The sequence below is a fragment of the Pan troglodytes genome, chromosome 19 (genome assembly GCF_028858775.2).
Source record: "Pan troglodytes isolate AG18354 chromosome 19, NHGRI_mPanTro3-v2.0_pri, whole genome shotgun sequence".
Lineage (NCBI taxonomy): Eukaryota > Metazoa > Chordata > Mammalia > Primates > Hominidae > Pan > Pan troglodytes.
The window spans coordinates 70,650,812-70,676,374 of record NC_072417.2 but is presented as its reverse complement, the minus strand read 5'-3'; the positions used below and the strand labels follow the sequence as shown (position 1 = coordinate 70,676,374).

The following is a 25,563-nucleotide window of genomic DNA, read 5'->3' as shown; positions in this document are numbered from 1 at the left end:
TGGACGCCACACTGAGGCGCCTGAGCAGGCAGCCACTAAACTTGGCACGACCAGAATCACATTTCTGAAAGATCCCTCTAAATGGGTCACAGGCCTGGAGGCAGGAGTCCCCGGAGAGTTGCTGCTCTGCCAGGGACAGATGGGATAGGTGCCTGAAACAGAGCATGGCGGTGGGTGCAGAGGACAGGGCGACTCAGAGCTGGCGGTGCGGAGGCTGGCTAGATGTGTGGGAGATGGGGCCCGGGCTGAAGCCTCAGGTATGGCTTGAGCAACTGGGCACCATTACCCAGGAAGGGACATGGGTCAGTGGGGCAGCCTGGGATCTTAGCCTAGCAGCCCTGCCTCCTCACACTGCCCTACTTCTCACCCACAGGAAGCAGAAATCTTTCCAAGGAGCTCAGCCGAGTGCCCAAACACAAGGGAGGAAAGGAGTAGGAGAGCAGAGTCCCAGGCTCCCTTGGAAGTCTCAGCAGGTTTGAGCAAAACATCCCAGCAGGGGCTGCAGGCGCTGCTCATGCCTCAAGAATGAAAATTCGAGCAGCAGGAAGGGATGGTTGTGAGTCTGTAAAGATATGGCCCACGGGCCAAAGCCCAGGCTTTATAGCCACACCTGTTCAGACCCTAGCTCTGTCATTGGCTGTGCGTCCATGGGCAAGTTCCTTAACCCTTCTGTTTCTTCATCAGAAAAAACAGGCATAATAACAGCTACACCACACAGGGTCAGCCTGAAGGTGAAATGAGATAAAGCAAAGGAATTGCTCAGCCCAGTACACAGGCTTACGGAGTGCTTAGCTACTGTCTTATCATCCTTGTTAAAAACAATAACATCATCCCGGATAGAAGGCAGGTGTAGAACATTCCCTCGTATCTTTCAACACCAAGGAGGCAGGAAATAGAGCTTTTTAACGCTTCCCAAACAAGCGCGGGTGCACACATTGACTACTTGCTGAGGAGGAGAGGGGGGATGGTGTCTCAGGACGCAACACCCCAGCCTCACTGGAGCAACTGGCGGCAGATGCTGGCGGCTCTTAGCTGTTCCTTCTACTTGATGGAGGGTGACTTTGCAAGTAACAAGGCTCTCTAGTAATGCTCCATAAAACTATGAATTTACTTTGAGAGCACCAAGTCTAATTACCTTGCCAAGACTCTCTGCATTTTTAAGAACCATTCCCCCTCCCCCGCCCCAAACTCTTGATCCTAAGGACTCTTCTTAGCAATACTTGGTGTCGTTCTTGTTTCGCCTGTTGCCGTGGCAACAAAGCAGCGTTTACCAGCCTTTCCAAGCTGGTACATCTTTATTAGCACCCGGATCCCATGAGGAGCAGGAAGCAGTGCAGAGGTTTAAAGAGCATTAATCCCCTTAAGCTTTGCAAACCTCTCTAGTTAGGGAGCCCATAAAGGGGCAGGGAGGGAGGGGAGAATTGAGGTCTCTGCCATTTTCAGGGCCCTCCTAGAATTGTTAAGCCTACATGAAGGACCAGACTCAAAAAACTTATCTCTCTGGAGCTTTGCTTTAAATTTCTTCTCTTGAAAGAGACAAACTTGTGGGCTGCCTTTGCTTCACAAGAAAAGTCGGCTACCCATCCATCACAGAAGGGCTGCCGGCTCTTTCCTCACCGCCTCTCTGACCACACTGCTCTCTCGCGATAAACACAGGACTTTCAAAAACAACCGGTTATCTCTTGGCCAGGAGGAGGGATGGCCACAAAGGCACATGAGCTGGGCTGCCCGTGCACCCTCCTCTCTGCCCCTCCGCGATGAGAATCGAAGGATGATTCAGAGTCGAGACAGATTTCCAGTCTATTTCAAAAGAAAAAAAACGGACCTCAGAAAGCTGCTCAGGAAAGCTCCCCCATCTCCTTAGCCTCAGCCTGTCTTGGAAGGTTTTTCAAAGTCAACACCAGGGCAGAAGTGGGAAAGCAGGGAGAAGAATGGGATTCTTAACATCATTTAAAAGCAGTTCAATGTCCCAGTCCCCCTCCCACCAAATAAACGTCTCTTTCATCTTTCATCCCAGCCTAGAAAATCAAAACCTGGCTAGGGGTCCAGGAAGACCTGTGGCTGAATTTTGAAAAATTGCCGAGTGAAAGATGATACATTCATTCTGCCTTCCCAAACAGCTTTCAGTTTGGGGTGATTTTGCACTGGTCGAGCCTTGGCATCCACCATGGTCCCCAGTCCAGTGCTCTGTGCCCGTGAGCCTAGTTCAATCAGGACTACTCAACTGAAGCGCTGAGCCCTCGAGTCTGGCCTTGGGGCGCTCATGCTCTAGCTGCGGGGATGGACAACCAAAGGCTGCATTTCCAACACTGAGGTTTCTGATGCCACTTTTGAATAGGCCAGGCGTCTCTCATTATTCCCAGTGGTGCCAACATTCTCAAAACAACAACAAAAATTTCTGAAGTCACTGGAATCCTTTTTCTACTTTTGGTGGGGTAAAGAGTTCATTCAAAGACCAGTATCAGCCTCTCAAAAGAGAAGTCTCCCAGCCCACACCACATCAGCCCTAAAAAGCTTGGTTCTTCCACTCTGTGAATTCTAGGGGCAGTGATTTCCGGGCTGTTTATATTTACGTCCCCACTTATTTCCTAAAAATACTGAGGTGTCTTATAATGCTTAAGCACATATAAAACTGGAAACTAAGAGCATGAATCAAAGCTGTAAAAGATGACCAGTCACAGAAAGAAGAGACCAATGTTCCCCCATGTTGGGGCTCAGAGAGGGTTGGGTGAAGCTCAGAAGCCAGATAATCACCTTCTGGTTGTGGAAAAACTTCAAACGTAAGTTTGAACCAGAGGAAACTTGCCAGACTGTCTCTAACCAAGGAAGCCGTTGCTGGGCAATAGGGATTAAAAAAGACACTCAGAGATCAAGAAAGCCCATGAGCCAAGACCTCCGGGGATGGAGGCAGGTCCAGGACGGCGACACCTAGCATCTGGCCCTGCTACTTCAGGCCTAGGCTAGAGCGTGCCAGGAGGTGGAAGACCCAGGGGCTGGATGCAGCAGGGCAGTGAGTGGGGGGCTGGGTTGGGGGGTGCTGGCTGGTCTCCATAATCAGAGACAAGCAGCAGGCAGAAAGCCAAGCTCAGTTCCCAGGACTCTCTCAGGAAGGGAGTCAGGAATTACAGACCAGTGAACATCACTCTGAACTTTAATTAGACCGCTGCAACTCCCCCATGGGTTATGTGGGTTACTCTGTCCCGTTAGCAGTAAAAACCTCACGACCAGATGGCCTGAGGGTCTAGTGAGGAAGTCGGGGGACAGAGCCCTGGTGTGTGGCCAGTCCTGGGGCAGCAGCAGGAGAGACCTGCTGAAGGTCACATGAGCTGGGTCCTCGAGCCCCAGGACAAGGGGCTCTAGGTCCAGCACATTCTCTGTTCCAGAAAACCCCTCTATGCAGCAAGTGGAGTAGGAGGCAACCCTTTGGAGCTGAGGGATCCAGGGAAGCTGGGCTATTGGTTTGGAGTGAGTGCTCCAGCCAGGGGGAGAAAGGTTGGGTGGGCACAGGCAGGGCATGACATCTGCCTAAGCTTCTCTTTCTACAGGAGCGGTCAGCACATAAAATCACCTCTAGTCAATCCTTGCCCCAAGCAATGGACGCCACTGTTTCCAGCTTTCAGGCCCGTGATCTTTTTAAATCCCTTCCTTCCCACCTTTAGAACCCAGTGAGAAGTCTCATAAGCAAATGGCCAACTGGGATACTTCTTGTTATTAACCTCAACACCTGCACTTGAAAGCTAAGACTTCAGCAGTGGGTGGGGGAAGGGCGGTGGGGCATGGCAGTGCAGGAAGAGGGGGGTGTGGGAACACCAGCGTGTGTACATGCATGACCCCATGGGTGCACCTGGGGCTCGGCAGACGTCATGCAGCAACTGGCACACATCAGGCACCTGATTTCTACCCTTGGCTGAACAGCAATTTCCAATCCAATAGCAACCTCATCCCAGACGGCGGTCTGTGTGCCTTCTCCACCCACCTGAACCTACCTCTCCACCTACAGACCTCCGCCCTCCCTCCGGCAGCAATCCCCGAGGCTCACACCAAGCCAGGAGTCTGTGGCCAAGCTGATTCTCCAGCCCAGGTGAGTCCAGTGAGGACCTACCTGCACAGGAAGAATTCAGGATGGAGCCGGGGCAGGTTCAGCCCCTGATCTGGAGACCTTATTTAGTCTGAGACATAATATTGCTCCTTTTGTCCCCTATCCATTTACCTCCCGGCACTGAAATAAGGGGACTTTGATTCCCTCCCAGTTCATGGCTTCATTCAGAAAGCTCCACAGAAGTAAGCCATTATGTGAGTTCTAAGCCACTTTGAATAAACCAACACAACTCCTTTCAAAAAAGCACCGGGAGAAGGTCATTCATGTGAATAATAACCATTCTTTCTCTTTAATCATTAAAATAAAGAAATTCAAATTACATCTTCAAAGAGCACCCATCCCCCCATCAATTTCTGCTCTTGAGTTTAATAGAAAAATGGCTCCTGAAAAATTCTCCTGTGAAGTGAGGCTGGGGTGGAAGACGCCAGCACAGTGCTCTCATTCAGAACACTCTCGAATGCAGACTGAATCAGGCCCTAGACAGAGGGCTACGTGTGTGCCTATGCGTGTTGGTCTTGGATGTGCGAACTGTCTAACCCTGCTCTGAGTTTTCCTAGGAAAAGGAAAAATGTCCTGAACCTCGACTCTTCCCCAGGCTGAAAATCTCCAACATTTTCCAGCCCGGCTTCAAACCTGACAGAAAAAGACAAGGGGAGACAGGTATTAAGAAAACGGAGAGCTCGTTTGGATTTTTGCTTCACTTCTGATTCTGTCCCAAAAATTACTTTTGGAAAAGAAAGGGTAAAAAGAGGCAAAACAAAAACAAAAGTAAAAGAGACATCGTGTTCTTTCCCTGTGACCCCCCCAAATCCAAACCTTGCTATTTTAAACAATGAAAAGCACAGTGTGTGAGGAACAGCTTGCATATAGCTGAAGCCAGCATTATTTACTTCAGGTTTCCTATACTAACTCAATTTTTACTTCTTAAGCACTTTTGTTAACAAAGGAGAAGAACAAGTCCCAAACGGGGGTGTCCGTCAAGGAGATCTGTGCTTGCAGTGATCCTGAAGGTCGCCTGGGATGCTGTCCTCCCCAGGCTAGCTGCCGTAAGGCCTTGACAACCACTGCTTCCTGCTGCCAGCCGGAGCCACCAAACCCAAGCTCTAAGAACAGTTCTGCAAGCCCCCTCTCCCATGCACTGATAGCACTTAAAAGGGGCGTTTGTCTTCGGCAGCTATTCTCAATACTATTGAGATCTCTAATTAGCTCAGAAAAGACCGCATTCACTGACAACTAAGGCGGGGATGGGGTAGGGAGAGGAGACAGGCAGGGTGGCTTCCCACAGCTCAGGAGTGACCACAGCCTGTGAAGATGCTGCTCCTGCTCCAGCATCAACCCTCCTCCAAATGCTTGGATGCCAGTCCAGGGTCTCAACTGACCTCCCTGCAGTCAGAGGTTGCTCCAAAAAGGGACCATCTCCAAGCCTCTCTTGAACTCCTTTCTCTACTCCGCAAGGCCTTGGGCATCAAGCTAAGATCTCTGCCAACTACTGATGCCTTGCCCCTGAGTACAAATGCAGGAGCCCACCTAGGGGTCAAGGAGCTATCGTCAAACAGGATTCCTGGGTTCAAATCCCAATCTCCACCTCCTACTGGCTGTGTGACCTTGGTCAAGTTACTTAACCTCTCTGAGTATCAGTCACCCATTAGGTAAATGGAGTGGCTAGACTGTAAACATTAAATGTGGGGATGCATGAAAAAGCCTCAGCAGTGCCTACAATGACTATTCTCATTCATCCATTCACTCAAACCATTATATTCACCCAGCTCCTAATTTGCAAAGCTAAACGGTATTATAGCTGAGGATAGAGTGAAGGTGAGGTAGAAAGGACAGCAAAGAGCTATCACAACAACAGGGTCATGGTAGTGAGCAACTACCAGAAATGGAAGGAAAACAGTATCCCTTCTCCATACTCTCAACCACGACTTTAGTTGCCGGACAGCAGCCCATGCTGGGCACTGTGCAACTAAACCCATTAGTTGCAAAAAAAAAAAAAAAAAAAAAGGGCAGTGGGGAGGTGGGCTTGTTTTCGCAAAGCATAAACCCCTGCAGGCTAGGCACCAAGCCCACATAACTGGCCAAGTCTTACCTGGCAGCATGCACAATTAGATGCATAATATATACTCATTAACAATTCTGTCGGCCAGCGCCCGGTGGCTCACGCCTGTAATCCTAGCACTTTGGGAGGCCCAGGTGGGAGAATCACTTAAGCCCAGGTGTTCAAGACCAGCCTGGGCAACATAGTGAGACCAAGCCTTTTAAAAAACAAACAAATAAAATAATTCTGTCTTTGGAAAAGTCAAAAGTTTGGTGTCTATGTGTGCAGACAATGTCCAGGGCTTGTGAGAATAACTACTGTAAAGTCCAAAGACCTTTTCAGTGGGAGATGATTTTTTTTGGCTGGGGTGGGGGAAGGGTAAAGAAACAGTGAGAAGTAAGGGGTGAAGAGGTGAACACACACAAAAATTGCCGAGTGTCTAAACACTGCTCATTAAAAAGCACTTCTTCCCTGGGGTTATCCGGGCTGACTCCGAATGGCCATCTGACCCAGGAAACTCTAGGACTTTGCTTCATGAAGTGGAGTTTGAGAGCAAACCCTCTCCCTCTGCACCACCCCCACCCGCTCCCAGCCCCCCACACCAAACTTCTCCAGCCCTAGTGTTTACAGCTCACTACACCACAAATCTTTATTTCCTGTCACCCACTGGCCCGAGCTGTCCCTACTCCCTGTTTCTCCCAGACAAGTTAATAAGACGGAAGGCTCCCTAGAGGCCCGGAGCCTGCGAACATTATCACTTGGAAGCAAGGCAGAAATCCTGACACATCGGAAATGACTTCAAGCCTATTAATTACCCTTTCTTCTTTGGCAGATCTTTTGAAAGAAAGCTTGACAAATTGAAAGGAAGGCTATCACTGCCTCTCCGCCCCAATTAAGCCCCCACTCCCACCCCAATAACACAAATCTGATTTTTTTTTTAAACCAATTAATATGTCAGAGCTGCACCCACCCCAGGGAGGCCCACCTATGATCTGCATGGACAGGGATACAAAGGGTAAGCCCCTCTGTACAGGTTAAGCCCTTGAAATCTGAGAGACCCAGGGAGCTGTTAAGAAGAAGGGAGTGGTCAGGGCTTTGGACCCCAGAGTTGGTCTTCCTAGGACATTCACAGTGAGCCCAAACCCCTCTACACACACTGGGAGGAGGATGCCACGATGCGTACTAAAGAGCGTCCACATCTATGGGATCTCTCTTCCCTGTTGGGGTGGATGCAATGATGCTTTGATTCTTGAATGCAACATCATTCACGAAACACTCTGGATGAACTGCAACAGAAAAGCACAGGGGACCCTGAATGCTAGAAAAACTGGAGTGTTTAGGGACCAAACAACCACCCTTTCTCCAAGTTTCACTGTCTACCACACTGATAATAAAATCTACTCAGAGTTCCCCTGAAACAATCCTTTCCTTAGAGAGGTTTATGCAAAAACAATTGGGTAGGTTATGTTAATTCTCCAGAGACGTGTGTGTGTGTGTGTGTGTGTGTGTGTGTGTGTGTGTTTGTGTGTGTACTTTTTGTCTATGCAACTACTAAACATCACCAAATGGATCCCAATGGGAATTTCAAACAGAACAACTGATTTTCTTCTTAAAATGTGTTCCTTCCACCAAAGCAGTCCCCATACTATTGAATAGCACTACCATCCCTCAAGAGCTCAACCCAGGAACCTAGAGTTCACTCTAATTTTTCTCTCTCCCCTCACCTCATAACCCATTTCCAATCCATCAGAATCTACCATAACTTGTCTCCAAATATATATGTTAAATCCCACTGCCTCTCCCCACCTCCACTGTACAACCCTTACCCAAGACGCCATCAGCTCTCCACTGCACTTCTCCAATAAACTTCCACTGGCCACCCTGCTTCCAAACATGCATCCCCGTCCTTCCTTAATTCAGGGAGCCACTGGGATCTTTCTAGAGCACCAGCCATATGCCTCTGCCCTTCTGACCTCCTTCTGAGGGTTCCCATTTGCCTTGCCTGGCTCACAAATCATTTACCATCCAGCCCTTGTCTGCCTCTCTCAGTCATCTCTACCACTGTCCCTCTTGGAGGCCCCAGGCCTCCACCTGTCCTACCAACACATCAATCAGTTCCTTCCCACGCCAGGTCCTGCACGCTTGCTGTTGTCTGCTCCTTGGAATGCCTTTCTCACAGTTCTCTGCCTCCCAAGTCCAACGCCTACTCCTCAGGGAGGCCACTCCCAGCTACCCACCTAAACAGAGTAGGCCCAGGCCCCCTCGCCAACAGCTCCCTATTTTCTCTTCTTCTTAGCCCTCAGCAGTACCTGAAATCGTGGGATGTATGTTCCTTCTCCCCGCAGAACATGAGCTCAGGAGGGCTGGGATTTGGCCTGCCTTGTTCCCTGCAGTACTGCCAGAACTAGCATTGCACCTGGAACATGGAAGGGCCCAGGACACAGTGGCCGTGGGACAAGAGCATGAAGCCCCAGAGCCTCAAGCACAGATGTACCTCTCCTGGGGCAGGGGGGTTCACTCTGCCCCACAGCAGGAGGCTACAGCCTGGCCATCCTGGGGAAACCCAAAGGGAACACATGGACAGATCAGCATCCACTCCCAGAAGTGCCAATGACTTCAAGCTGGAATCCACCCACAGCCTGGTCGTCCCTGGCAGCCCAGGAGAGGCCTTTATCACCATGCCACACAGCCTTCCAAGGGCATTCTTGGATTTGAATCCCCATGCCTAGGTTTGATAAAGGCAAGGCCACCCACCAGAGCCCTATTTTTCTGGTGTATTTTTTACCCTATCTCATTTTAAACTCAAACAAAATCTTGAAGCCATTACCCAGGAAATCATCATTAAATCATTTGTTCGTTTTTATTAGCATCACAGTAATTAAGGAGAATCATATTTCAGAAATCTTCGGCTGCACTTATCAAAACCCACCCTCCAACCAATCAATTAGTATTACAATAACCGCGGTCCCTTGTTGCCGCTGCTATTAGCATTTTGATTGAATGTCTGTTGAAAAGTGACTGGTGACAGAAGATTGTGTTCAGAAAGTAATGTTTCTTTATTCGTTACCACCGAACCTTGTCTGGTTGTCTCCAGTCTCGGCTCAAAAGAGACAAGACAGTTTCCAAAAGCAGTCATTTTGGTGGTGGATTGTATTTTCATGAGGTGCGTGATAAATTGGGCATAATCGCCCCGGAATCTCCAGTTACACACAGGGGCCTCCCGCTGACTGTGGCCTTCGCACCCAGCAGCTGCCCCTCGGCTGTCGAGCCCTGACGGGATGATAAGTGTCCCTTCTGCTGCCTCACCCTCCCCCACCCCAATAATCTAGGACAATAAATACCAGGTCTTCACAAATGGCACTTCAGGCGACTCAGATGTAATAATGCCTGTGCCAGATAAGCCGGTGGCCGCTGTTATTCCCACGAAAGATCATCATCATTATACACCCCCTTCTCTGCCAGGCACTTGGGAAACCTGTTATTCTAACATTCAGACTTATGTTCTCCAGTCGTCATAATAATAATAAAAGCACCAGTCAGTACAGAGATGGGTTAACGAGCTCCATTATCGGGAGAGAATGGCTGTCTTCTCCAAGTCATAGGAATTAAAGACAAGAGTTCATTAAGTCACAATACTAGAATTTCAACGGCCTGCTACTTCAGACAGCTCTATTTACTGGTCCCCCCATCAGTGCTGCCCTTTGTGGATAAAAGGAGATCTCTAGACAAACACACACACGGAAGTTTCCATCTTTGGGCAGTCGGCTGCCATAGCTGCTGCAACTAAAGGGGGCTCTGCTCTGATGTGTCTGGAACAGAACAAGGTGGGATACAGGGGTGGGGATGTCTGGAGTTGAGAAGGGCACGTGCTCCTAGCTATAAATATGGTAGCTGGTTCACTGCTATCCATCTGTCTGGTCCATCCATCCATCCAGTTCCAATTCATAGCAAAGGACATATGGGAGTTTCATCTTCAGTGCAGATAACCTTTGCCCAAAGAATCTTTGTCTGTTCAATTCACTCACCGCCCACCCCACGGTCCACTAGGCAATAGTGAGGAGGCACTTATGAGGTTGCATTAACGCTCTACTTAAAAAAAGGGGGGGCCTCCAGAATTCAGAGGGGGGAAAATCTGCTATACAGTTCCTTTGAAAATCTTTCCTTTCTCTAAACTCAGTCTCCTTCTCTGCCCCAACCTCCCCCACCAAACGTGCTTGTTTCTCCACTGGCTGCCAGCCAAGATTTTATAATAGTGTCAGGTAGCAATCTCATTTTTAAAATGCTCTTATCAAGGATTTAAGGTGAAAGATAAGAACAGCACAGTAAATCATCATAAAGGACTGTAGTATGAGGCATAGTATTTTACAAATCAAAACAGTTAACAAAATGAAAAGGCAAGGACAGGAAAACAAAGTGAGTTTAAGCATCCTTTGAAAGGGGGAGGGTAGAGGCCAAATTAAATAGAAACATCACCCTTCAGATTTCCAAGCTCCCTTTGGTAATGGTCTTGGCATATTTGCTAAGAATTGCAAGAACAGTCCAATTTCCATTTTAAAATAGGATGTTTTTAGAAGGCATATATATTGTCAAACCATTACACACACTTAACTGGGGGTTTTCATCGAAGTCATCTGACCTGCAAGCATGTGTTGCTAATATCGCTGCTTTATTATTTATCAAATCAATCTCTTCATGGAATGACTAATAACACAATCCCAGCTGCTCTCCTCTTCCCACCCCAGCTGCTACTGCCCTGGCAGCAGCAAGATTCGCTGGGCTACCTGCAGCGCCCTGCCCCCTGCATTTTGCTAAAGAAGCTTATAAAGAAAAGAAAAGAGGGGATGAACCCAGGAGGTGCCATTTCTGATTCAAACCACTTTGTTTCTGGAAGCCACTTATCCTACCCAGGAAAAGTGAACAACACTGCTAATGACCAGGCCAGGGTACTAGGCCTTATCAGGGGATTTTAATTAGTCCCACACTAAAGAGGCCATAAACCTAAAATAAAGCAAAATAAAACAGGGGCAGGTGTCTTCTTTCCTATTTTGATCCTTTATAGCGTTTTTGATTCCAGTTTACTTTCTGAAACCAACCGAGGGCCACGTCCAATTCAAATGTGGCTTGCACCCTCCTACCTACAAACACAGTCACAGGCACACACACTCTGCAAGCAACACTCACACGCACATACACACAACACACAGAGCTGGGATGCAACCCTAAAGAGACAACATAGTTTTTCACTCCTGAAAATAGTCATTAAGATGCTGTTTATTCTAACTTTTTATATATGCTCACCAATCTCTCTGGGGCCTACCTGCAAATTCATAATAAATAAAAACATGTAATTAGATGATTTCCTCTTTGCCAAGGAATGATTCAATTGTCCCTTAAAAGCTAGAGTTCTAAAAATAACATAAAGGGAAATTATTAGGTATTGTTGATACACATATCTCTGCTGTAAAACATATGGGCAAAATACAAAGCTTCTTTTGTAAATCTTACCCATTTTTGAAAAGGTAAGACAGCATGGGGGAGGGAGCAAATTAAACCATAATTTTCAAACTACGTCTCCTCATTGTCACTCAGAAAAATTGCCAGGTGTTTCCAGAGTAGTTTATACATAAATATACTAGCTGAATCAGGAAAACTCTTTCCAGAGCAAATGAATCAACTTAATTAAAAGAAGACTTAAGATGCCAAAACTAGTGATTTTGGAAGTGGGGAGGAAATTTAGAACTCGATCTGTAAGCACATACCTCTCTCTACCTGGCCTCTGGGGTAGAAATGCATAGGCACTTTAAACACTGCAACAGACCCCTGGCTAAAGCGTGCCGTCCCCCCAGCCTTCCAGGGCTGCAACCAGGCAGCATGGGTCCAAGGCGGAACTACAGGCAGGACTGATGTTTTTGATTCAAACCAATACTTTCAGTGTTTCTTCTAAATCAGCTGTTAAGAACAGCTACAACAACACTAAAGGCATTTTCCCCCCCTCTTAAGCCAGCAAGAAAAAATTCTCATTAGTTTGCTGGGTTCTTTCCTTGGGTGCTGGAAAAAGTGTTCCCAGATCATTTCTTTAGGTCTCCAAGGCCCTCTTCAGAAGACAGGTGTAGCTCCTACACGCCTCTCCAGACAGGGCTTCTGCACCTCCGTTTTGTTAGAGCAAAGGAAGTTGAGATGGGAAGCATTGAGTAGGAACCATTCTCAGTTTTCAGGCAAATTAGGACAGAGACCAAGGTGAGTGCCCACCCTCTTGTCATAGATTAATGGTATTTGTTGGGCAAAGGGGACATGGAGGAGAGTGGAAGACACAGATACAAATCAAATAATCAAGCAAATAGCAATCATTAAGAACTGAGAAGTGCCACAAAGGAAAATTACAAGAAGTCATGGGCACAGACAACGGATGGAGCTGACCTAGTCACCCATGAAGGGCCCCACATGAAGGAGGCATCCCCACCTCCCAGGGCTTAACAGCAGGACATGTGCCAGACTGCCCAGACACAGACCAGGCTCAAAGACCTGGTCCAAGTCAGCAGTGCTGCCTTTTTAAAGGGCTTGAAAGCTGGAAGGCTCCTTGAAGGTCATGTGACCCAGGGGGTGCCCAGCCCTGACTGCATATTAGCATCAGCTGGAAAAATGTTAAAAATAACCAATGCCAGGGCTCCATCTTTCAGTCTCACTTAATTGGTCTGGGGTGGGACTCAGGCATCAGGACATCTTAAAAACTCCCCAGGGGATTTTAGTGTACAACCAGGGTGGAAACCATCGATCCAATTCCAACATCTAACATGACATTAATCAGTCATCATGCAGGGTGTCCAGTGCTAAGGCTGTGGGATAAATTATCTCAGCCAGACTTTCCTAACCAACCCTGTCTCTACATGAGAAAATCAAAGTCGGCCACAGAGTGAAGCAGCTCTTGGGTTGCCAGTGAAATCTAAATTCCAACTAGAAGAACGTAAGGGAAGAAATGAACTTTGGGAAAGGTCCCTTCTCTGCTTTATTGTGCAACAGTGTTGAAACACATTTATGACCTTCCACTAAGAAGACATTTCCGACGGACTCCTTGGGTCACCACCATTCTCACTCAATGAACACCCAGCAGCGGGGTGGCAAGTGGGAGGGAGCCCAGGGCTGGTGAGAGACACACAAAACACGGCCCACTGTTGCTCCTGTGTCTATTCTGGGTCCCGAATAGATGACGTCACCTCCAGCGGCAGTGGAAAGCAGAGTCATGAATCATCCATGAACCAGCCCAGCCCTCCGAGATAATAAATCGGATGTCAGCATTGCGTACGCACATTGCAGATCTGGTGCAAGGCGCCAGCTTTGCCTAGGGTGCTAGAACGCAGGCACCAACGCTGGACACATTCAGGGGAAGAAGGCACTTTCAGTTATTTCCTGATACCAAGATGGGTGGCAAGTTGAGGGAGAAATTTCAAAGCGTAAGGAGTGCTCAAAGGTGTACAACTTTGATCACTTTAAAATCATGGCAGTGATTTTTATACACTACTTGGTTTGCCAACCAAACCAGGGGATTAAGAGAAGCACATCCACATGAGTGCTATAATGATCAATTACTGCTGTGCCCACCGGCGTCCTTACAACTGGAGACCTGTAGGTGTTGCCATTTTGACCCCCAACTGCATTAATTTAGCTTAAAAATTCACTCCAGGATTGAATTGGCAAATGTTCCTGCCTGAAAGAGCTTCTGGGACAACATAAAGAGATAAAGAAGTCTGTTTGGCAGCTTTTGAAGTTCAGTGTTGTCTTGCTGTTTTCTTATTTTTTTTCAGGATAGAAAGGAGGCAGGTATATAGGGATGCCAGGGTGCATGTTGTCATACACATGAGCTCTCCTGATTTCCTTCCTTTTCTTCCTTCCGTTCTTTTTCTGGATTATTTCCCTGAATTGCCAAGTTGAATGAACCAGCTAGAAACGCCACTCTAATGAGTATGGTTTGTGTCGCTGGAGTTGGGAATTCTGACAACTCATAACTGTACTGGTTATTCCTTGGCTTATAAAGAAATGACTGAGCCCTGCAGGCCACTAAATTAAAATGTAAACTTCAGACTTCTTGAAGTGTCTCTCTCTCTACCAAAATATATCTTTAACATCCTAAGGTCCATTTCAAGGTCTTTGGCAAATTAGACTTGGGCAAGGTGTGAACCAAGTCAGGCTTCGGGGGCTGTGTTCTCAGTTGCATGAAAGGTCTTTTCTCTAACTTCTCTTGCACATCATTTTGCTGAGGGGGGTTGTGACTAGCAAGGCACAGAGCTAGAAGGATAAGTCTGACCACCAGGACTGCAGGCCAGTAGTGAGCAAGGGGACATACTGGGCAGGAAACTCTGCTTTGCCCTATTATTTTCCTAGGGCTGCCGTAACAAGCTACCACAAATGGGAGGGGGGAGCTTAAAACAACAGAAACTTATTCTGTCTCAGTTTTGAAAGCTAGAAATCTGAAATCCAGGTGTTGGCAAGGCCATGCCCTCTTGAAGGCTCAGGGGAAAATCTGTTTCAGGCTCTTCTCTTAGCTTCTGGTGTGGTCAGCAATCCTTGGCTTGCAGCCGCACTGCCCCTGTCCCTGCCTCTGAGGTCACGTGGCCATCTCCCTGTGTCTCTCTCTTCACATGTTCCTTCTTATAAGGACTATGGTGAGATCAGTTCACTCCACTGAGACCTCCTCTTAACCCGATTACACCTCCAAAGACCCTCTTTCTAAATAAGGTCACATTCTGAGGTATTTCAACTTATCTTTTTGGGGTTAGGACTTCTTTTGGGGGTATCTTTTAGGGGTCAGGACTTCTACTTATGTTTTTGGAGGACAAAATTCAGCCCACAACACCCTTCAAGGTGGAAAACTTGACAGCATCTGCCAGCAGCCATCTAGGGTGTTAACATTCTCTCCAATCAGCAAGCCTGAGCCTCCATTCCCGAAGTAATGACAGTCACAGTATTCTTAGTAGTAAAATAACAATAATTAATATGATAATGACAAAGTTAACATTTACAGATAGCCTTCCAAGCATCAGATGTTTCACACAGATAAACTATCTCACTTAAACTTCCCAAGTCCATGAGTTAATAACATTAACACCATTTAATAGATGAGAAAACTGAGGTTCAGAGAGATTTAGTAACTTGTCCAGAGTCACACAGCAATTGATTAGTGGTTGCTCTGGTAAGTGAGTCCTGCAGTGGGAATCTGGACCTAAGCTCTTATCCCTTTGCCACATGGCCCAGACACTTCACAAGCATCATTAACCGGGTGTTACCTTGACTCCTAAGCTATAAACAATGGGAATGCAGAGGAAGATTCTGCATTTGCCACGCTGTGTAAGGTCCCCACATGTTTACTAGTCATAACTTGGGGTAGAAAAATGCTTTTAACTTTTTTTAAACTTGAATTACGAAGCACTTTGAGCTCCTGGGATGGAGGACCTCCCTGTTCTGGCCCTCCTCCCCTCTGGTCTTGGATGAACTGGCGCAAACCAGGCTTCTTTTCAGACCAGGGCCAGTCTGGCTATTCTAATAATAGCACGTTGTCTGGGAAGAGCAGAAACTACTAAGAAAATCCTCATCTATCCATCAGATCATCTGTTTATGGAAACAAAAAGACAGAGGAGACTCAGAGGTGAAGGATGCTCAGCTGCATTGAATCACATCTTGCTGGTTTGGAACTCCTAGGTGTCCCTGGCAGGACAGAAAACTCAGATGAGGCAGAGCCCACACCTCACTCAACAAATATTAACCCCACAGTTACAACCAACTTTAAAAACATTTTATGTGCATGCCAGGAAGAAGGCAAACAATAGTTATTGTGGTAGGGTGCTAGGATGGAGTAATTTTTTTTTTTTTTTGAGAGTCTTACTCTGTCACCCAGGCTAGAGTGCAGTGGCACGACCTCAGCTCACTGCAACCTCTGTCTCCAGGTTCAAGCAATTTTCCTGCCTCAGCCTCCTGAGTAGCTGGGATTACAGGCACGTGCCACCGTTCCTGGCTAATTTTTGTATTTTCAGTAGAGATGGGGTTTCACCATGTTGGCTAGGCTGGTCTTGAACTCCTGACCTCAAGTGATCTGCCCACCTTGGCCTCCGAAAGTGCTGGGATTACAGCCGTGAGCCACTGTGCCCGGCTGGTAAATTTTCTTTCTTTCAAAAAGTCTCTTTCACGTTGTTCTATCACTGCATTGACAATTCAAATTGGAATAAATTTTAAAAGCTCACACTAAAGAAGTAAATGAATAGGTTATAAGTGCATAAGGTACAAAAATTCAAAAAGTATTGCAGCGAGCCAAGATTGCGCCACTGCACTCCAGCCTGGGCAACAGAGCCAGACTCCGTCTCAAAAAAAAAAAAAAAAAATTCAAAAAGTAAATGAGTATATAATAAAAAGATTCCCTCCGTCTCCGTATCTCAGGTCGCTTAATTCTCTTCCCCATAAAAAAGGAACAAACACTTTTTCATGTATGTATGTTTTTCATGTATGTACATCTGCATATGATATGCACGTGTGCATAAAACATATTTGAGTGTTTAGTATGGGCAGAGACTGTTCCAAACCCTTTATGCTCATTAAATGACGTAAGCCTCAGGCTAACCCAATGTCCTATTTTACAGATAAGGAATCTGAGTTGCAGAGAAGATAAGTAAGTTGCCCAAGGTCACACAGCTATTAAGTCCCAGAGCTTAGATTTGTCTCACTTCAGAGCATGTGATCTTAACCAATATGCAGTTCTAACTCTTTGTTACCGATTTTGCAGGTATCCTTTCAAAGATATTCCATGCACATGCAAGCATATGTGTGTGTGCAAAGCAGAGGAAAAAACAACGACGAAAGGGTTTTATTTTTCAAGACTAGGGTCCCCAAAACTCAAACACAGATTTTAGTTTGTTTGCCTAAAGAAGTTAAGCAGGTGGTTTCACTTAAGGAGGAAGGGGGAAGAACCCAGGCTGCCCCGCACTCTCCACTTGTGGGGAGTGGGGAGTGGGCACCTCGCAAGCGGAATCATTTAACTCTTACAGAGCGGGTGTGTTACCTTCACAAGGGAGTAAAACATCTTGTAACTTGCCTGAGATCACGCCCAAGGGAAAGCTGGGATCTGAAACTCTAAAACTCAAGCTCTTTGCAGCATACCATGCTGATATACAGATACAGATGGGATAGCGTACACCCTCTGATCCACAAACTGAAAACAGAGGCTGAAGTCCAGAGGTGCATAATAACCGGGACCCCTCTAGGAACCTTAAGTCCCAACGGGGAGGCAGCCACCCAGGGCTTGCGGCGACCCCTGGCCCAGCCCTCTCCAGCCACTGGCAGTGCCGTGATGCTAAGAAAGGGGGTGCTTTTAATCAAGCTGCCATGCTAAAAGCTCCTTTCTCTTCAGATCTCCACACTCTGCCCTCACCGAGATCTTAAACAATGTTGTGAGAGTCAGAGCCTGGGCCTCTATGGGAACAGGACCAAACAAAAGACTCATTGTCCCTCTCTACAAAAAAACCACTTCTGGGTCAATGAAGTTGCTGACCCTGAGCCCACTCCCTTTCTGCTTCCGTGGGCCACAGCAGGGGGAGGCAGGAAGACCTATTAGGTCACCACCCTTTTGGAGCCAGGGCTTTTATTCCAAAGGAAAGAAGTTTAAGATTTATATTTTGGCTAAAAAAGTGCAGCTCATCCTGGGTACCAAACTCCCCCTGGCTTTGCAAGCTCCCTCTTGCCCCGGGCACCCTGTCCCCCAGCCCTGTTGCTAGGAAGTTGAGGGCTTTGTATTGCTCCGTGTCTCCAAAGAAAAGCAGGTGAACAGAAACCAAGCTACTGTGTTGATTAATATCTCAAGAGACAGCGCCGGAATGGGCGCTTCCGGAATTGAGTTAACTCAGGGAAAAAAAAATTAAAGCACACTCCTTGCTTTCCTGTCAGAAATAAAATTAAGGTCTTGGATCGATGTTGCCAGATTCTACAGGAATCCTTAATGGCCTCCTCTACATGTTTTCAAATTCACATTCCCCTTCAACCCTACCCTTTTAATTGGTTATTTGCGAGGTCATGTTTGCACCAATTTCTCAGGAAGGCTAATGGTGTTTATTTAACGAGAAAATAAAATGTGCAGACAGCTCCGGGGCTGGTCTCTGAAAGATGGCAAAGGGTGGGCTGACTCTTTATCCCACCCCCTCCTTTGCCCTCCATCGCTGCAAGGTTACAGGGCCTGGGGATACAGCCCTGCAAGGCAGTGAAGAGGCGGTTGTGCCCCTCACGGTGGGCACGCAGCATGCCCACCCCCTCACACAGCCCCAGCTTTAGAATGAGCACACTGGAGGCACAGAACCTTGAGTTCTGAGAATATGGCAGAGGGGCAATGGCTGTCCTCTTATTGCCACTGTTGGACTAGGCGATTCTTCCTTGTTCTAACTCAAGTGTGCCCAACTTTGAGGCTACACAGAACTCTTTTCCAATGGAAACTCTTCAAGTACCCAAAGGCTGCAACGAATGACCACATCACAGCTCTCCACTCCCCTCAAGACCTCTTGGACTCAATCATATTGAGTTTCTACCCCATTCTCACCATTCTCTCCCAGATTCCTGTTGGTCAATGTCTTTCTTAAACAGTTGCCCACTGCCCCACCCTCCGCCACCCAACAATGGTCCACTCTGGAAAGAGAACTGGATTTTCACCTAACCCCATCTAGGACCCTGAACTTACATAAGAGAACCCAGCTGGCATGTTACATCACACTACGGACTAAACTGAAAGCTTTGGGAGGCCAGGAACCCTGGCTGTTGGTGGTGGTCTATGACAGACTGTCTGCTTTCTTGTCAAGTGGTTTCTAATCCTGGTGCAGAATTAGGATCAATACCAATAGTGACCAACTGTTGGTTTACAGGCTTCCAATAAACCCCTTAACACATCTCAGACTTGGGAGAGGATTTGATGGATACTTAACACCATCAACAATTAGTGAAAAGATAAGAGCAGATTTGAGAGGTGGGGAAAATACTACCGGTAAAATGCCAGCAGGGAAGACAGGCAGCAAATCCTGCTCCAGACCCCAAACGAGGGCAGCGTGGGAGCCAATCTTTTGCAGGCTGCCCTCCTGTCACATCAGCAAAAGTGTCATCACCAGCTGTGATTCTACACATCCTTATCATACTTTCTACTCCCTCCAACAACCCTTCTTCTTGGACTGTGCCCTTTCTGGCCAGAGGGTCTGATCGTTTTTGTCAAATACACTTATTCCTCCATCCTACAAGGTCACATGTACAGCTTATACAGTCCCAACGTTCTTCCCTAGGTAAATAAAGTCAGAATGTTAGACTCTCATTAGGAAGGACATGCATACATTATGTCTGACATCCCACATCTACAAGTGAAGCAATGCTTTAAATTATTTTAAAATGTAACCTACACCTTTGTGAAACTTTTTTCTATGCCCTCTTTTTTTTTTTTTTTTGAGAAATAGACACCAATAAACAAATAATGACAGTGCAATTCTTAGGCATCTTTATACATCGTACATAAAAGAGTCAATCTGGACTTCAGAGGTCAATTTCAAAAGTGAGTGTCTGGCAGGTATTCAAAACATTAAGGGCTGTTTTTCCTCCTTAGAAAAGCATTATCTTCTATCACTGCTTAAGTTACATCTTACTGGCACCATTTTAATAAATAAACCGATTACGCAAATTACAAAGACCTTAAACTTCGGCCAGCTGCTTTTCGGGACAGAGACTGAGCAAGCTCCAGGAAGAACCCAAGCTCTCCCGGCTACCTGCCTGGATGCTCCTCCCTCTGGCTGGATCCCCTACCACTGCACCTTTCCAGCCCAGGAACTGGGATAAACCACAGCCACTCTGGGAAAGGACCCTCTTAGTTCAAGAGGCCTGCCACTGATGGTGCTCGCTGGGGCTCACAAAACCATCCCACCCCCTTCCAGGGGGTCTCAGGGCTGTTATTCCTCTCCAAAGCCATTAGCATTGCATTTAATAAGCAACTGCTAACTGCTGGCAGAAGAGTCATCCATCACACTAATCTTTATTTCTCTCCCAGTGTCTCCTGTTCCTTTGCCTCTGGCAATGTTCCAGGGCAAGCAGGCCTGCTGGGTAATGACGGCCACAGGCATGTCCTCTGCCAGAAACCACTCCCTCACCAGGCTATGGGATTAGCTTCAGAGACTCCTCACCTGCTTTCAACTAGGCCTCAACCATCCAGATCTTCCCTGGAGGAACCCAGCTGTGCAGGGCTCAGGAACCCAGGGCTCTGAAATTGGAGGGAAGGACAGCTGAGGCTCCTCTACAGTGACCCTCACAATGGGGAGGGTTCCCTTCCCCCATAAGGAGGTGAGTGTGAGATTATTTCAGCAAGCAACATGCCCGCATTCCACTTTCTCCATCAGGGCTGAGGTTGTGGGGACACTGGAGAGAGAGCTGGCCAGTGCACCCTTCCTCCCTCCCGCTGACTGTCTACTCCCCGGCCTCCTGCCAACAACAGAGCAAACTGGAAGGACAGCACCTTGTTGCCTCTTCCCTCCCTGTCCCTCCCCTCCAGCCCCACTTGGGATCAATACTTAATGCCAAGTCCCAGATCTTATCTGACTTTTACAAGGATAAAGCAACAAACTTCCCCCCCCTAATGATTAAATCCATTGACGATCAGCCCAGTGTTTTCCAGACCACCTCTAACAACTTTTAGAGAGCAAATGAAGTGACTCTGAGAAAATTGGAAAGCCACCATTCTCCTCTCCCTCTGGGCACAAATCATCGTATGGAAGGCCAGGAAATGAAGTGAGGGACAGGGCCAAGGGAGGCATCCAGGTTTTTGTTTTATATTTTTGTGAGACGGAGTTTCACTCTTGTTGCCCAGGCTGGAGTGCAATGGCGCAATCTCGGCTCACTGCAACCTCCGCCTCCTGGGTTCAAGCGATTCTCCTGCCTCAGCCTCCCGGGTGGCTGGGATTTCAGGAGGCACCCACCACCACACCCGGCTAATTTTTGTATTTTTAGTAGAGACAGGGTATCACCATGTTGGCCAGGCTGGTCTTGAACTCCTGACCTCTGGTGATCCACCCGCCTCGGCCTCCCAAAGTGTTGGGATTACAGGTGTGAGCCATCGTGCCGACTGGCATCCAGGTTTTAACAATAGCTCTGCTCCTTGTCTGGCTGCAGGAATCTGCTATGCAATATTCCAAACTTATGTGCCTTAATTTCTCCAAGTGGAAATGGAGGAGCACGGTCATCCAGCAAGAAGGCTGTTGTGGAGAAGGACAGAAAATGAGGAAATACTAAACCCTTAAAATGACCAGCTCCTCTGCTTTAACCAGTTGCCTTGCACAATGCTTGCAGAGTGTAAGAGCCTGAGCTCCAGGTCAGACAGGCTGGGTTTACGTCCCAGCTCTGCTTTCACCAGTGTGAGACTCTGGGCAGCTCGGTTCACCTATGGCTGTCTGTCATCAAGGTTCAATGGTAGGTGCCAGCACTGTGCTAAGCACTTGGTGTGTAAGTGCTCAGAAAGTGTTGGCTGTTTCTATCAAGATTGCTAACATGGCCTGCTTAGACAGCAACAGAACTCCCCACACCATCACAGTGGGTGCTGTGTCAGGATGCTTAGATCCCCTTCAGGAATGAAGGACCTCCTTCCCAGTGGCTGGGAGTGCTGCTGGAAGATAGTCCCCAGCTGGAAGTCCCCTCCAGGATTTCCCCAGGGGAAGCCCAGGTCACATCAGCCTCACAGGGTGGGCTGCACCCAATGACAGGCCAGCGTGCAGGCATCAAGGATGGCACTCCCACCCCAGCTGGGGACCCCTGAAGAACCACCCCATTACAGAAGGGCATCGCAAGTCAGCTTCTCCCTCTGCCCTCTCCTGATCAAGAGCACTTCTGGATAAACCTCCCACTTGCTAATCCCTTCCTAGAGTTGCTTCCCAGGGAACCCAACCTGCAACAACTGCCCATTCCCTCCCCTAGTCACAAAAACAGCAAAGGAATTCATCTTGAACACTCTCACAGTTAAAAAGCTAAAGGCCAGAAACATACTTCAGGTCCTGGGGCTCATCAATCCCAGGTCTCTTATTTTTTAGAGGAAGAACCTGAGATGCTCAGAGGTTAGGGATTGTGCCCCCAGGAAAAATGTCATGGGAGCAGCAGAAGCTGGAGGAAGGCCCATCTGCAAGGAGAAAGGTGAGAGCCCCCACATCTCCAGGGCTCCACCCACTGTGAGTCAAAGACTGAACGTGGGACCCTCTTCCTGCTTGCAGGGTGGAAGACATACATTGTGGGAGGCTCATTCTCTCCTAGGTCCTGGGTTCTCTCCCATGGCACTAGTGAGCCCCAGGCTGGTGCTCCTGTGGATGGGAGATACAAGCTGCCGCCATGCAGATGGAACTGAGGGCATCCCTGCCCCAACACAGACCAACAGGGAGCAGGGACAGGAGGTGACCAGTGGGGTCAAGGAGTGGAAATTCTGCCCTGACCTGTGGCTCCTAACAGCAAGTGGAGACTGAATGGGCCCTGGGAGCCTGGCCCACCTGACGCTCATCAGATGTTAAGCCCAGTTCCCTGTGGTTATCCCTGAGCAGCAAATGTCACACAGCTCATGCCACACAGCTCCAAGGACACACAGGTAGCTGTCAAAATTCCTGGGGTAAGGATGAGTTGAGGCCCCAGGCTGCCCCACAGGGCTGGGCTAGGAGTCTGAGGACAAGTGCTGAGCATGTGCTGTGACAACACCTCTGGGTCAATGGTCTGGGCCTCTTTAAGAAGAGAGCTGGAGGCGGCGCCAGCCAGGGAGATGTCCTCAACTTCTGCCACTGCAGCACTTTCCTCTTGATAAGATCATGGACAGCAGGAACCGAGGAGGTGAAGGTAAGTTTGGGGCAAGGTGGCTGCATGAGGATTTTACTTCCTTGTGCTTATCACCTGACTCCAAATGTGCACTCCATCAGGCCACAGATGTGGGGCCGGCTCGCTCCATATATATGATCTGTGCCTCTGCTGTGATATGTTCTTCTTTTTGAAAAACAAAAATTTTTTGTCACTCCCTTAAATGTTCTAAATGCAGTGAAGTATTACACCAACTTTAGCACCCAGTTCAAAGAGAAATGCCTCCTCCGGTATCTTGAGGGGTTGGAACATGTGTATGGGCCGCTGCTCCCACCCACACAGAAACGACATTGCAGAGTGGGAGGGCCCTGGATGAGAGGGAGGGCAGTGGGATGGCGGCTCTTTCCTGCTGAGGCTTCCTGGCATGTCTCCGCCCTCCACAGGCTGCAGCCCCTCAGGCCAGCTTCTCAATCATCTTTGAATAGGAGGCCCTGCCTTTCCTCTAGTTCTGGGCTCCACACATTTTAGAGTTGGTCCTGCCCCCACTGCAGGCATCTTCAGCTCTGGCAGGTCCGAGGGTGCTAGCAGAGGTTCTGGCTTGGCTGGGGGCAGGAGTGTGCATGCACCAAGGCCCTGCCCACGCTCCTTCCTGCCAGTGCCCACCAGGACTCCTGGAGAGCCAGCGATGGTGTCCCGAAGCCATTCTGAGCAGCAGGCCCTCCAACAGACCACCCTCCACCTCACAACGGGCAACAAACTCCTCCCACACCCGTCCCAGACGAACCGCCACCCCATCTCTGTGGCCCAGCACTTTCCTTTCTCCCTTTTGGAAAAAGAGAAGAGGCTTCACCCACAGCAACAGGGATCTGGTTAAAAATAAGAGAGAACTTTTCCCGGCACATCCTCTGGGCCTTCACCCAGAAGTCCAAAGTCCGGTGTTTCAACCCCACCTCTGCCATGACCAGCCCTCTCCCTGCCCGGCTCTGAGAGTTAATGAGACGATACCAGTGTGAGCCCCCAGCACAGGGCTTGACACACAGCAGATCAAAAAATACTTTCACTGATTTTCAAAATAAAAGGACAACAATATCACCTGGGGGCAACTCTGGAATCTCCCAGGTGCCAAATTCAAATGTGTTAGTGAATTCTAACACTGAACACCAGGTGCCAAATTCAAATGGGCATCACCCACCCTGAAAATAAATAGCTGGCAGTGCTCTTTTTAACAAATGCATTCCCATCTGGACACAGCAGAGAAACAGCAGAATTTGAAATCAATAGTCCTGAGACCCTGCTCAGCCATGGGTCTCTCAGTTGCCTCCTCTGAGCCTTGGTTATTTTTCCAACCGGATGGAGGTGATGATAACGCTAATAATAAGAGCTAACATTTATGCACAATTGACTAGATGCTTGGCATTACACTCTCCGAGCAATGCTGTGAGGAGGTTCTATGATTACCCCCATCCTACAGATGAATAAACTGAGGCATAAAGAAGTTAAGTGATTTTTCCCAATGTCACAACAACCCTCCAGGGGCTGCTGCGAAGGTCACATTAGGAGATGCATCTGGAAGTCCGGCTTGGAAACCATAAAGCTAGATTGACAGAATGTGGATGATGATGGAGGATAATCCTCAATTGCCCACCACGGGCACCACCTTCATCTCACTCCCTGGGCTCTCACTCCCCAGCAATGCAGTGGACAAAACCGATCATTCAACACCTGCATGCCCCTCCTTTCTCTCCCTGCTTCTCCACTGCTCCCCACCCTCCACCCCCTGCCATCTCTTCCCTCCATAAATACCACTTGACACCACTGTTGTGCACCCAATGCTCAACTCTCCCATTCTGAGGATGCTGTAGAGGGATGCATTTGAAGCCAGATTACCAGACGCACTCAGGATATCCCCCTCCTTCTCCCAGCCCCGCCAGCAATGATTCCCACTCCACTCCTTCTTGCCTTTCACTCACTCTGCCTTCTCCAAACAGGAAAGACATACAGTCAGTGCTGGGTAACTGCTTCTAATCACAGGTGACAGCAGGAATGTAAACAACACAGGAAACATCTAAATGCAATCCAAGTGGCAAGGAAATGCTGCTCACTCACAGGCTCCCTCCCTTGAGGGCACCAGCACACCATTTCCTGCCACCCCCTTAGGAAGCTCTGCTCATTAACACCCTGTTAATAGGAACCCCAGAAACCTGAGCTTCCGGAGAACAGAACACTAAGTCATCACCTCCTTTGACTCTGCTACCTCCAGGGAGGACTTTTCTAGATGCCTCCAATTTTTCTGTTTAAAGCAATAAATTTAATGTGTTCTTTTTGGGGAAGGAAGATACTAAGGGCAGGGCCAGAGACCCTTTTGAGAATTTGTCCAAACCTAGGGATCTTCACCCAAGAAAAGTATAAACATATGACATTTTGCATGTCATTGCAGAGGTTCGTAGACTCCAGGTTAAGACCCATTTTTTGTAAAGTGGATGGGACAGAAGCAGCACAGGGAAAAACACAATTAAGTGCAGATGCCCTCTACACATTCCAGAGGCCCCACGGAGCATTCCCAAGGCTGTAATCATTACATACCCAACGAACCTACAATGTTTTATTTTGACTT

The 25,563-nt window shown here is 48.0% G+C and overlaps 1 protein-coding gene across 19 annotated transcripts in view; it reads right to left on the bottom strand.

The window, feature by feature from the left end:
- Nucleotides 1-25,563, bottom strand: part of MSI2 (musashi RNA binding protein 2) — a 428,220-nt gene that overhangs the window by 129,103 nt on the left and 273,554 nt on the right. The gene's annotated exons all lie outside the window — the stretch shown is intronic.